Consider the following 13,275-nt stretch of genomic DNA (forward strand, 5'->3'; position numbering starts at 1 on the left):
GTTGGGGAGAGGGGGAACAAAAGAAGGGTACTCCTATTGTCAGCATGTTTCTGGAACATCACCACACACACACACACACACACACACACACACACACACACACAAAGAGAGAGAGAGAGATCTTTTCGGGAGCCTGTATGTTCAGTCTTACAAGTTCTGACAGAGACTGTGATTTACGATTGCACACTCTTGTGTAAAAAAAAAAAAAAATCCATTTTGTATCAGCTAATTTATGAAACGTTTCCTGTTCGACAGTCTTAGACTAAATCCACTCAATTCCTTTCAAAATTGCATTTTTTGGTTCATGCTCACTTGTTGCTTTCTCTCGTAAACAAACCTGTAGGGGGAGGTATCAAACAACTTTTATAATTCTAATCCCACAGCAACACAATTCATCCACCTGATACCGAGTTATCATTATCTGTCGACTCATAAATAAGATAACATTTTTGAAAGTAACCATTTTCAAAATCAAGTGAAGCTATATTTTATTTGATCGATCAGGGATAACAGGGAAACTCGATGTAGATTTTTACCAATTAGTAGCTAACACAAAAAGGTTGACAGTTCTAAAAAATAAACAATTAAATTAAGGGCTATCTGTCACAAAAAGAATACATGTAGTCAATTCAATTGATTTGGAATTGTTCTAATTAATGTTGAGATTGACTATCCAAACTGAAGGCAAATAAGTTCTTATTTGTTTATTTTTTTTTATAAACTCACAATATTCTGTGGTTGTTTTGTGAATTTCACTTGGTTATAAATATTTGTTTAAATCTGTAAACACTGTGATGATACGAAGAATGAAGCTGTCACGGTGCGGTTGTTTTGTTTTCTCCTTCAGAGGATAAGCGTATTTACGATGGAGGCGTTAGCTGATGATTGACAATGCTCGTAGCCAATGGGAGATGGAAAACTGACGGCATGACCACACCCTTACAGCTGCTGACCAATGAACGGCCAAAGTGGGTGGTCTGTTTATTGAGAGGCTTGTCCGCCGCAGATCTTGGATCAGTGACGTGCTGTCCTGCACTGACGCCCCAACGTTGCACCCAAACAGAAACACCGTTTCCAAGTCAGCGCCTTGACAGACCTCTTTATATGTCCCGTGGCCAAGCCGAGGCGTAACATTTTGAAAGGTTGTTTCCAGCAGCAGCCCCAGAAAGCGGCGATGAGTAGATGAGGATAGACTGGGGGGATCACGACTTTTTTTTTTTCAAAGCGGAGACTAAAAACAAAAGTTTCGTTCACGAAGGAGACGTTGGAGTTATACACCGTGACCAACACGACACCATTCAACTCCGACCTCCGATGCCAAGTGAGTACTCTTTTCTAGCTATGAACTTATTTTCAAAGTCAAACAAAAAGACGGGTCCAGGGGGAAATGTTGAAATGAAACTCGAAAAGATAATTAAATACAGCGCTTCAACGTGGTGTAGTGAATAAGGTAAGGTCAACACAGCCGGTCTTCCTGTTCAAACAGATTTTTACTCAACAGGAAGGCCAACTTTACGCTAATTAAACAAATGATCTTACTCGATGTTTGACTTATATCCTACCTGAGGTCTTGCAGTTTACAGTGAGGCTACCGTAATGACACACGATTAAATTGACAAGCTCTCCCTGGACATTCCCTTGACCTCCAGGGATCGCATATCTTCCACTTCTGATCGAAATGAAATGATAGCGCAGGTATGCTAACATTTACACAAGCCCCATTCGGTACATTTTTCCTCGTGACACAACAGATCAACTTTCACCAAACACCCACACCCTCAGCACTGCGGAGACTGTCCAGGAAGTACAGCGTGCCCGTGCAGCCTGGCCAGAGGGGCGGGAGTGGCACGGAGCCCCGAAGCCCCTGTGCCCGCACAGTCAAGTGTGGTGACACGGAGCTTGTCACAGACTGACATCGCCGAGCCTCTGAGTTTAGCTGACAGCCCGCAGGAGACTCAGCACTTGGCCGGCTTCCATCACATCCAAGCTCACTCACTTGTTTTGCATTCGTTGAATTTTCATATTATAATGACAAAGGGCAGCATGTGTTTCTCATCTTCCAAGATTTTTTTTTTTTTTCCACAGGCTAACTCATGCCGCTAAGCACACTATCGCGCATCTTTACTTTGCGTTGTTTTTAATAACCTTTCCATAGACTGCAATATTATCCATTTCTTAATGCGGTGAAAATTCAGAGGCTCAAGATGTCAGAAATGATTTCTTCAAAAAGAAAATGTGATTATGTATCATTCCATTGAGTCATGCATTCCTTGTGACAGTCTACATATTTATTGAATGCACACATAGCCATCACTTAGTGGAGGAAGTGTGGGGCTGTAGAAAAAATTATGCTGGCTTGTGTTATTTGAAGTTAAGGGAACATCTTTACAGATCATTTAAATCACCACAAACCAGCACATAACATTCAAAGTGTTTGATTCAGATCTGTTGTGTCATTTTGCACATATCTTCAACAACATAACATTTCTTACATTGCTTGTCAGGTAGTCACATAATGTTCAATCATTCAAAACACTTAACACCAAGAAATTCCTGTTTTCACTTGTGTGTGTTTATTTATTAGCATGATTATACAACAAGTACTGGAATCGAACTTTGTGGATTGCTAGGGTATTGGCCAAGGGAGAATCCTATAATTATTGATGTAGATCCAGGTCGATTTCCATGAGATTTTTTTTCTCTCTGAGGTCTGGTATATGTTGTTTGATGTTGGCCCGAGAAAACATCTGAATCCACCCTGGATGGACAAAATATTGGCCAGGGGCCCTAACCCTAACCCCATTAAATTTTTTTTGTGACACATTGTGACATTGGGCATTTTTATATAAATTCATCAGTTACTGAATCTTGTTTAAAGAAAGATTGACAATAGTACTATGATACTACTCTGTGCTATTCAGTGCAAACCAGATTTAAGTGTGGATTATCCAGATATGTTGCATTGCTTGGCCTTGGCGGTGTATGCTCGACTGAGTGCAATTCTAATTTCTTTGCTCCCCATCTCCGCCACAGTTATGGTGCTGTGATTGTGAGAAAAATTGAGACAGTAGATGTATGCCCTTTCTTTCCCTGTATTTGAATGCCACAGAGGGGAATCTCCAGAGAGCTGGCATTTCTCTGCGTGAACTCTGAAACCTCAGTAGTCTGTCTGCAGTTTTGGCCAGCTTCTTGCTCTCAGTGGGAATAGCCTAGTTCTTCTTTTAATTCTTGGCTAGAAAAAGGAAGGAGGGTTTTCAGTCTACGTTCCTACCGGGCAGGGGAGCTCTTAGGAGACTTTTATTATACAAATTTTAGGTTCTTAATCTCTGGTTTATGTTTTTGAGGTCAGCAGCTCAGCACTGTGAGAAGTCTGTCATAGTTTATACGTGAACATGCCAGTAGTCTTTGAAGATAACATACAAGGTACTAATAACTTGCTTCCTGAAAATATTCACAAGTGAACTGAAACAGATATTTGCCTCCTGATTTTGTGCACAGTGAGTGCTTAAGTGTGTGTATATGGAGGCAGCTGATGTCAAAGTGGGGTTGGATACAGGGACTAAGACAAGGCACAGCGTAGGAGGCTTTGCCCTGTGTAGGATGTCTGAACAGGTGTCTCTGAGCTGCAGCTTTGCATAGCTCACATTCCCAAGGTTTTGTTAGTGGCGTTGAGGGTTGTGTGGTAGGGGGAGTGAGGTGTGGGAACTGCTATGTGCACAGGGCTCAACCTCCAGAATGAATATGAGTAACCTGCTGATTGAGACTGTCATTGCAACTGCTTGGCTTGTGTTGACGAGAAACCTGTCAGCAGGCCGTTTCACTGTTTGCGGCCAGGGACAAAGCCGAGAGTTGGCCTCTATAACTGCTCATCAGCAGCAAGGCTATTTTCTCTGAGCTTAAGGGAGAGTAGGATACAGTGGCTTAAGACTCTTAATCCAAGCATTAGTTTGGATCACAATCAGCTAACTCGGAATTGCAGAAAGTTGCGTTGTCTGGGGAGAAACTGTGATTTCAGTAGTACAGTCACCCAGTCCAATTAATCCCAAGATTCAAGTATCCTAAAGGTTACTAAGGGAATGCAGCTATTCTGGTAATGAAATGAAGAAAGATTGAAACAGTCAAATAGTATAAAGGGAGGTTGTCATATTGCTCTGCCCTTTCTAAATACTTGTAATGAATCCAGTGCTTCTTCATAAAGTATTGAGCGTTTTCTGAGCTCAGGTCTCTGAATGTTACCTCCTGACATATGGAGGTGAACCTATTTCACTACCAGCTATAGCTAAACTTGGCAACATATGAAATATGAATACAAGGATGTCGTAGTGGGAGCTTAATCCAGTTATAAAGTCTGAAGAGTCAATGATCAAAATATTTTTGGACTTCAAAAGCAGACAAACAGACTTGTCTGTGTCTGTCGGTGTCAACATCTTTCCATGCACAGTGTAACAGTCTATTTTTTGTGAAAATGAGACCTTAGGTTACACTATTTTCAAGAGACAAATTCTTACAGTAGCAATTTCCTGTGTAAGCAACTGTTTACATCAGTGAAAAAGCACTTCCAGGATTTCTAGGAAAACTGTAGTTTTATCTGGATGATAAATCATTGAGATTACTACACACATAATATGGTATCAGATTTGTCTATCGAGCAGTTCCAGATCCATTTTTAGTAGTATCACACACATTTCATTCATCTGTTCAACCAACTATCCTTACCCCCAGTGACACATCTGTCTTTCCATTCATTCACCCTTACATTCATTACGTGCTTTTTCATTCATTCTAGTGCTCACAAAACCCATACATAATCACCATCTTACTTCTCCATCACTAATCTCTTTTCTGAGTCGGCAGTGGACTTGTGGGCGTCCTGCTATATTACTGATCCCAGACAGAGAGATTAAAGTGATGTAGTTGGCAGGGTCACAGTTGATAAGCATCACCAGTAGTGATGCTGTGTTGTTTTGCCCCTGCCTGCCCTACAGAGGTATAGGGTTTCTCTCAGCACCATCTAAGCCTCAGCAGTGCTGTGCTGGAATGAGCCCACCCAGCAGAAGTCAGCCATCAGACACCAACGCTGGCTCTGTTATATTCCAGCTCATGTACATAAACGCTGTGCTCACTGTGGAGGCATGCTGCCCTCTTGACTCAGTGCAGGTTGTCTTTTGATGGAGAAAGCAGAGAAACTAAGTAGAATTAATAAAAGCACGGGGTATGGAAAAGCCTGTGATCCCTCAGGGGGATGGTTACACCATTATGTGTTAATGTGTATAGGTCTAGACACGAATGGTCTGCAAGTGTGGTGTTTTATAAAGGGGACATTTTAAGACACTGTTAGCGAATGTAATGCTCCAGTATCAAGTAACAGTAATCTTATAGAAATGCATCTGTATCTTAACAGTGTGGTTTGCATTCAAAATCTGCGGGATTAAAGGAATGTGTACCGTACAACAAGCTAATGTTGAGGGAATACGGTATATCCAAAATACTTTGATCATAAACTTGCAGATTAAATGTCTCTTACTAATGCTAAAGCACTGTTTCAAAGGCCATGTTACACAGTTGAGGAGGTATGCTGTCTAACAAATTTGTTCGAAACCAATCAGTAGTCAGTGAAGACTGTAGCTTTACAGAGCAAGGAGGTTTGTAGACATGACTGACTTGAAACTTATTTGTCAAATGTTGTTTTATTTATGAGGGCTTTCCATGCATGGCCCCTGCCTAGCATCACTATTCCTATTCCCCTTATGGCAGCACCATGAATAATTCAACACACTTAATGCAAGCAGAACCAAAATAGGCCAAAGTGTGTGCACTTGTTTATGGTCCTGTCCATTAAAATCACAGCAAGTGTAGGGAATGCGTGTAGCTCTAAACCTTTAGCATGTATGCTTCTGAAGTGGGCTTGTGGTGATAAAAGTTGACTTTTGAACTCTTCAGAATGATGAAGACATCAAAGAACAAATGAATAGTTGCCATCTTTGCCTCTTTGCCACTTGACTCCACAGCCACAAGTTTGCAACATCAGCATAGGAGGATCTATGTCACCTGTCAGTGATGAGTATCTGGTGCTGTATTGATGGCCCATGGGGTCAACATTCACATAGCTTGTGTTGATGTTAGTCGTGCTCTGGGTGCTTAGTTACCTTACACCCGTGTGTGTGTGTGTGTGACTTGGGCTCTCTTCCTGGTCTTGATCTCTAAAGATGATAGTAACTTAACTATGGTATATTAGATATAGCCTGTAATTAAACTGAAGGTAATAAGAGCACAGTTGTGCCGTAACAAACATATTGCACACTGATGTTGCCACAATCTGCTCAAAAACAACTTCTGAAATACCATAGGTTGTGTTCTTGCCACTTCTTTCTTGACACATTTAATGCATTTATTTGACCACAGCTGTAAAAAGAGATCACAGGTGCTGCTGGTTATAACCAAAGGCTAAAACCAAATGCTGGGCCTAAAATTTTCTCCCACAAGGAGTCTAAATGTCCTCAAATAGGGAGTGAAATCTACTCTAAAAAACAACAAATACAGGAGATGCCTGTGCCCAACCAGTGTGGCTTTTGATGGGGGTCCACCACAGGTCAGCAACATGCTGATCGCAGACCCCTCAAGATAACAGATTGAAGACTGTAGTCTTAGTAGTGCATAGGATAGGTTGACCAGATGTCCCAAAAAATTCGGGACAGTCCCGAAATTAAAAAGAAGTTGTTCCGAATCCCGAATCCTACCCTAATTGTCCCGGAAATCACACTAGAATAGAGTCTGGACTTATTTCCCGATAAAACAGTTAAAAGCCTATCATGGTGGTTGAGTCGTCCTGCAGCCAGCTCCCTCCGACGATGAAGAGAGCTCAAGTTGCAGCTGCGAGGGAAGGGGCAGCGCAGGCAGCCACGAGATGGAGTGATGGGAGGTTGCAGTCAGCCATTGTTGGAAAAGTTCACTTTCTACATGAACTAGCTAATGGGTCAGTTTACAGATTTTAAAATAGTAAACAAGTTCAGATCATAGTTTATAATTCAGCATTCAATGTTGAAGTATACGTTTGGTTGCTGCGAGCTATTATGTCAAATGTACGGTGACAGCCCTCAAAATCTGCTCCCCCTTTTTTTTTCTTTTTGATATAGTAGGCCTGTTTGTTAGTGAGGCAGGTATGAGTTGCCAGATTGAGTGGTTTTTCCTCTACATATTAAGGCCTGTTTACATTGTTGTATTTTTGTATGCCTGAAGAAGGTGCAATGACAGAAAGTTTACATTAAATTGACATATGCACAGTGTATGAGTGTGTGGTCACTGTTTTGTGTTTTTTCTGACATGTCATGACAGTCAACCTGCACCCCCCCCATCCTGAATTTTACCCATTCTCACCTGGTCACCGTAGTATAGGACATGTATTCAACATATTTAAACACCAACTATTGCAGTGGCTTCCAAAATGGTACAGCCTTTGAATACTATTTTTAAGTATCGCAATATAAATACAATTAAATAACATCATACATCATACATAAATAACAAATAAATAATAACAAAATAATATGAATTCTAATAATGAATGAATGCAGAGGAGAGAAAATGCTTTTGGTCAGTTGTTGCTTACTTCTCTCTTGCTTTGTAATCTCTTTATAAATGTAGTGTCTTTGACACATTTGCTCAGTGGATGGCTGATGTCAATAAAGTAATGCTTCACTCAGCGTGTAGATATCACCAATGACCTAGCTGGAGTCCAAGCCTTAATATGATGAGTGGCAGGAGATGGGGAAGAAAGAATGAACCCTGAGTTGTTTATTATGCTGTCCTTGAGGCCGTCAGAATACCGTTGATTAGTTTGAGAGGGCTTTCTCTAGCTGCCTGTTTTCTGTCAGTCAGCAAGGACACTTTACACACAGCAGGAATGGCTTTCACAGACTGAATTCACCCTTTGTGCATGGGGTGTCTGAATTGGTGTCAGTTTTAGCTGTGTACACTTGTTGCTGTGTTTCCCGCTACCTCCTTCTGCCTCTGGGCCTCCTGAGGCTGAATTTTCATTTGCCTGTTAATTCCTCTCCCCAGATTTTTCCCTCAGCTTCACTCAACAACATTGTAGTCATTGTCAAAAGGAGGTCTGTGTGTGTAAATGCACACTTTTGTCTGAATGTGAAAACTTGTTCTCAATCCTCTGTGTGTATGTTTGTGTGTGCATCAGACAGATGGCCAATCATTTTCAGACCGATATAGAACCCCGCCTGTGCCTATTCGCCCATTGAGTAAAATTAGAGCAATTTGACTGAAAACCCTTTCACAACTACCTATTACAACTTCACTCTTTGATGCCTGTGTGATAAACACCTTTGAATCTGAATGATGGTACACAAGGAGATCAGTTATCCATGCTATATTTGATGTTACTTTTGTTTAAAGCGGCCCCTTTCTAGTAAAACCATTATATTAAATTTGATTGAGTAATAATGTTTTGTCAGAGTTGGTTGGGTAAAAAAAAAAAGTTTTTATGTGATTGGTGGCAGTGAGTGGTTAACCCATCACACCTACAGACATTAGGAGAAGGACTGAGCACTCAACTGAACACTTTGTAATGCACTGCCCTAATTCAAGGCTCTGCTGCACTACTGCTGGCTACATCCATACTAATACCATTTAGTTAGCATTTAGTATCATCATCACTTGCTGCATTCATGCCTAGTATCCATATTAGAACAAATACTTTAGCAACCACTGCTGGACCCATTTTAGTCAGAATCGTGTTGACTGAACAGAAACCTTGATGATAGAGATCCCTTGAATACCACTGGTGAAAACCATGAATAGTTAATTACTTATTATCTTTGTTAGCAGCTATTGTGCAGTGAGTTATGGTTAGTCTATTAATTGCAACTGATTAAGTGCTGAGTGGATATTAAGCCCTCTTGATACCAATATATGTGAATAGTCATGTTATGTTCAGGTGCCCAGCCTTTCACATCATCAGAACTCGGTCTTCTCAAAAGTTGTTTTATTTACTTGATGTTTCTGTTTGAGTTTTTTGTTACGTTTTTAAGTAATAATGTTTTGTTTATGTTTTGCCATATAAAGTAAACCATTGACAATCTGTTTTAAGTTTGCTCAGATAACGCAGAACCAGTGTGAGTAGCTGCCATAATTTAAGCCTGATGTTGCCATAGATATAATTTGTTTTGCCCTTTCTTTAAAAATTTAACAGCTGTAATTATTCTCTGCTGCTTATCATATGGTATCATCATATCAAAGCACAAGCCTCAGTGCTAACTTAGCTTGTAGCTCACCACTAATTGCTAAGTGACATTATGGAAATTATTTTTAGAGGAGGGCTTGTTTGGCTCCAGTGAAATTAAAGTGCGATATTTATAGTTGTTTTATTTTTTTTTTTTGGATTGTCAGGCTTTGATAACGGCAGTGTGTGTTGGACTCATTTACTCTGTTCCCAGTGATGGTGACTGTACTGGCATGTACTCTGTAGAGCCAGTCTGGATTTGAATAGATGGACTGCAGGGCGGAGTTGGGCTTTGGTTTGTATGTTCACAGAGTTTGTTGATGGTGCATACTACAACATAGGTCTGTGATTTTGATGGTCTGGCCTGGTTTGTGTTCTTGCAAGAGAACGAGAACATGGAAAACACAATAAACAATCCAGAATAGGATAGACTCTCACAGACAATATACAGTTATGCACTGCATAAGAAGAAGTTTAAACCATGTCATTTTACCTATAAATAAATAAATAAAGAAAGAAAGAAAGAAAGAAAGAAAGAATCTATCTATATAGAGAGAGAGGGAGTAAGAGAGAAAGCGTACCCTGGACAGGTCACCAGTCCATCACAGAGTACAGAGAGACAGACAGAGACCAACAACCACTCACACTCACACTCAGACCTACAGACAATTTATAGTCACCAGTTAACTTAAACATGCATGTCTTGGGATGGTGGGAGGAAATGGAAGTACCCGGAAGAAACCTATGTAAGCACGGACATGCAACAGAACATGCAAACTCCGCACAAAAAAGCCTCAAGCCTGGGAATTGAACCTGCGACCTTCTCATTGTGGGGAAACAGCTCTAATCACTATGCCGCTGTGCTGCCCATGCTCTTATTCATTAAACAGTGTTTCACTGTTAATCAGCGGTTCTTAATTTTTCAGCTTCAGAGGATGAGACTTCATTGCCACATGGTCTGAAGGGACAGAAGGTATGATGTAAATAAATGTATAAAAAGGTGTATTCTATCACAACAGCCCTGATAGCTGTCAATAACCAGAAATTTTGATAAAAAACAAACAAACAAAAAAATAAAGTGCAGTAGAAAAGCATATGGTACTTCTTGACCGGGGCTCTACATAGCAAGGGGAAAAGGGGCTCAGACTAGGCAAGACTCTATATTCTACACCAAAATATCTTAAATAAACAGATTCGTTAAAGGCAAAGAACAATCAAGGTTATAAACTGAAACTCTTGCAATTAATAAATGCAATGAAAATAGCATCTATAGCGAAGATTTAGTACCTTAACATATTGACTTTATTTCAAATTTTCTGTGAAGTCAAAGCAAGTCAACAAAAATTATATATAAAAGAAAATGTAACCATGAAATTTTTTACATGTGTATTTCATGAGGTGTGATATTATGTACGTCATAAACTAGTTTCATATTGTGGTTCTCACAGTTGGTCATTGTGACAGCTCTTGCAATGCTTTCTCTAGCCACTCGGCTTCCTTTCTTACTTTTGGGATTGTCGGCTCCAGAAAGAGACAAAGAAACTCTTTCTTTGTCCATTTTGAAGTCATCCCTTCAGACGCTGGATGCTAATCTCACTGACCATCAACAGCTTCTGTCAGAGTCAGGGAAAGACAGATACAGAAAGGCTGAGTTAGATAGCAATGGAGGGATGTGGGGGGTGGCATGGAGGGTGATGACTGGACCATTTGGCATCTAGTGAACAGAGGAGTATTGTGTGTCAGTGGGCTGCTGTGTAACAGACACTGCTTTACAGGATGAAACTGTTGTTAAAACATTTACTTACCATACACCTGAGAGCAAACTGCTCAGCAGAAGTACTGCTGTGAGTTAAGATCTGCAGACAAAGGATATTCACAATTGTACAGTATTTAAAAGGACGCTGTCTGTCAGCTTTCCTGGAGATCATTTCTTTATTGGCAAAATCTTTGCAGAGGAAATAGTGTCATCATTAGTCAGTGACACATGGTCGTGCGGTAATCTAGATGTGTATTTTTCAGACCCTGACTGAATTTCCATCCAGTTAAAATATTGATCAATAGATTTATTTTTTAAGTTAAGCTCTTTGGATGTGCTCCTTTTTTTAAAAAAAAAAAAAAAAAAAAGAAAACCCTTGTCCATTTCTTTAGATGTCCTACAAAGGTCAAAGCTAACACTACCCACAACAGTAAAGATCATGTGCATGTCAAGGAGAGTAGATTCATGTGACGTGCAATAACGTAACTAGTAGTGTATTGAATCTTACTTGTTCTGTCTCGGGTGTTCATCCTCTTTGACACAGCAATTCACTGTGTTTGTTAAGGAGCCCTGATGAGAAAGAGATGAGCTGTTGGGAAGTTTGAATATCTCTTAACAGGATTTGCATTCCTTTATAATAACATTTGCATTTCTGCAAAGCCACATTTATTCATTTTTTGTCCTAATGAGGAGCAACTTGACGTGCTATCACAGGATGTCACACAACTTATGACTGATCCCAACAGTGAAGGTTAGTAAAGCCTGGAAAATGCTTTAGTGGGTATGTGTAATTCAGACAGCTGCAAGTGTGAAGAGCAGAAATGAATGAGTTGTTGTGTAGTGATGGATTACAGCCTTTCAATGAGGGCACCATTCACAGAAATGAGGATTATCGCTGCTAGCATGAGCCCTCCCGGTCACACCACTGTGTGAGTACACTATTTGTTGGTCTATTGCAGTCACAGTCTCATCAGATAAATTTTAATCATTTAAAACAGAATTGTCAGACATCCATTGCAATCTTTGTTACCTCATTTGCCCTGATGATAACAGCCAGGTTTTTCTCCACTGACTCACTCACAGACATCTCTGCTTTCTCAGCCAAAGCAAGAGGGGATTTCCAACAATACGTTATCCAGAAACATCCAAGAAGTATCATTGTATTACAGTGCTAGTGCCTCCCTAGTTGCACTTTGAGTTCTGGGAAATGTGGATTAAAAATGTGTGCATGAAATCACTTGAGTTTACTTTTTCTTCTTGTTGTCACAGGGTATAAAGTTCCTCTCCTGTGTTGTTGAAGTGGCAGTATTTTGTTGTTTGTATAGCATCAGGAAAGTAATGGTTACCTCCTGATTTGTGCAGTCATTGCAACTCCCACTTAGGCCTAAGAGTAGTTCCAGTTTAAGACTCCTGCAATGAATGAGGTCAAATAAAAACTGATGCTGCCATCAACTCAGCCAAGTAAAATGTTGGCCACCAGAGTGCCAAGACCAGTATTCTTTATTTGCTGCAGTCTGTAGAGTTTCTGTTCCTGTAACACATAACAAAGAAAGAATGTTGGATGATTTGTAATTGTAGCGCCATCTAACTTTTCCTGATATGCTCACTTCTACTGACCCTGTAACCAAGCACTTTAAAGATTGAACTTGAAGCTTACGCCTGAGGTCTTCAACAGGGGGTCTGCAGAGGTGCTGCCGGGGGGGTCACGAAATTGTTGGTTGATTAGACTTTTTTTTTTTTTTTTTTTTAAATTCTCCTCCCACAATTTTTTTTGCATAAATTTAGATGTCTTTAGATATACATTAACATGAATCCAACATATTGTAGCGAACAGATAAATGGAGGCAGAAAACAGTCAGCAGTGGCACACATTCAGCAACACTCGAGAGCGCTTTCGAGCTGAGCACAGGTTCATTCACAACACCTGTCCCTCCAGAAATGAAAAATGTCAATTTGAATAGATTTTATGCATGATTACATGCAATTGAATTGTTTAAAATAAAAACAAGAATATATGAGCCTCTGTATTATTTTGATATCTTAGTATTGAATGCACAATAACAAGGTGCATTTATATATGGCATAATAGGACCAGTTTAATATAAAACACAATTTTATGCAATATGGGGGTCCTTGGCCTGGAAAACGTTGAAGATCCTTGGCTTATGCCATTATAAAGACTTTTTTTTTCTTTTAAACAAAAGTGACAGTGACTCTGCTGGCTACTATGTCAGCAGGATGAGAAAAGGGCTGTGGTGGAAAGTGCTATCGTTCAAGTGGAGTGGAG

The 13,275-nt window shown here is 40.1% G+C and overlaps 1 protein-coding gene across 1 annotated transcript in view; it reads left to right on the forward strand.

The window, feature by feature from the left end:
• Positions 1 to 1,125: 1,125 nt before the first annotated feature.
• mpp7a (MAGUK p55 scaffold protein 7a) overlaps positions 1,126 to 13,275 on the forward strand; it is a 123,794-nt gene continuing 111,644 nt past the window's right edge. Inside the window, exon 1 of the mRNA XM_029529597.1 lies at positions 1,126 to 1,321. The gene's annotated coding sequence lies outside the window, so the exon portion shown is untranslated. The remainder of the gene's footprint in view (positions 1,322 to 13,275) is intronic.

The sequence above is a fragment of the Echeneis naucrates genome, chromosome 20 (genome assembly GCF_900963305.1).
Source record: "Echeneis naucrates chromosome 20, fEcheNa1.1, whole genome shotgun sequence".
In the NCBI taxonomy this organism is placed as follows: domain Eukaryota; kingdom Metazoa; phylum Chordata; class Actinopteri; order Carangiformes; family Echeneidae; genus Echeneis; species Echeneis naucrates.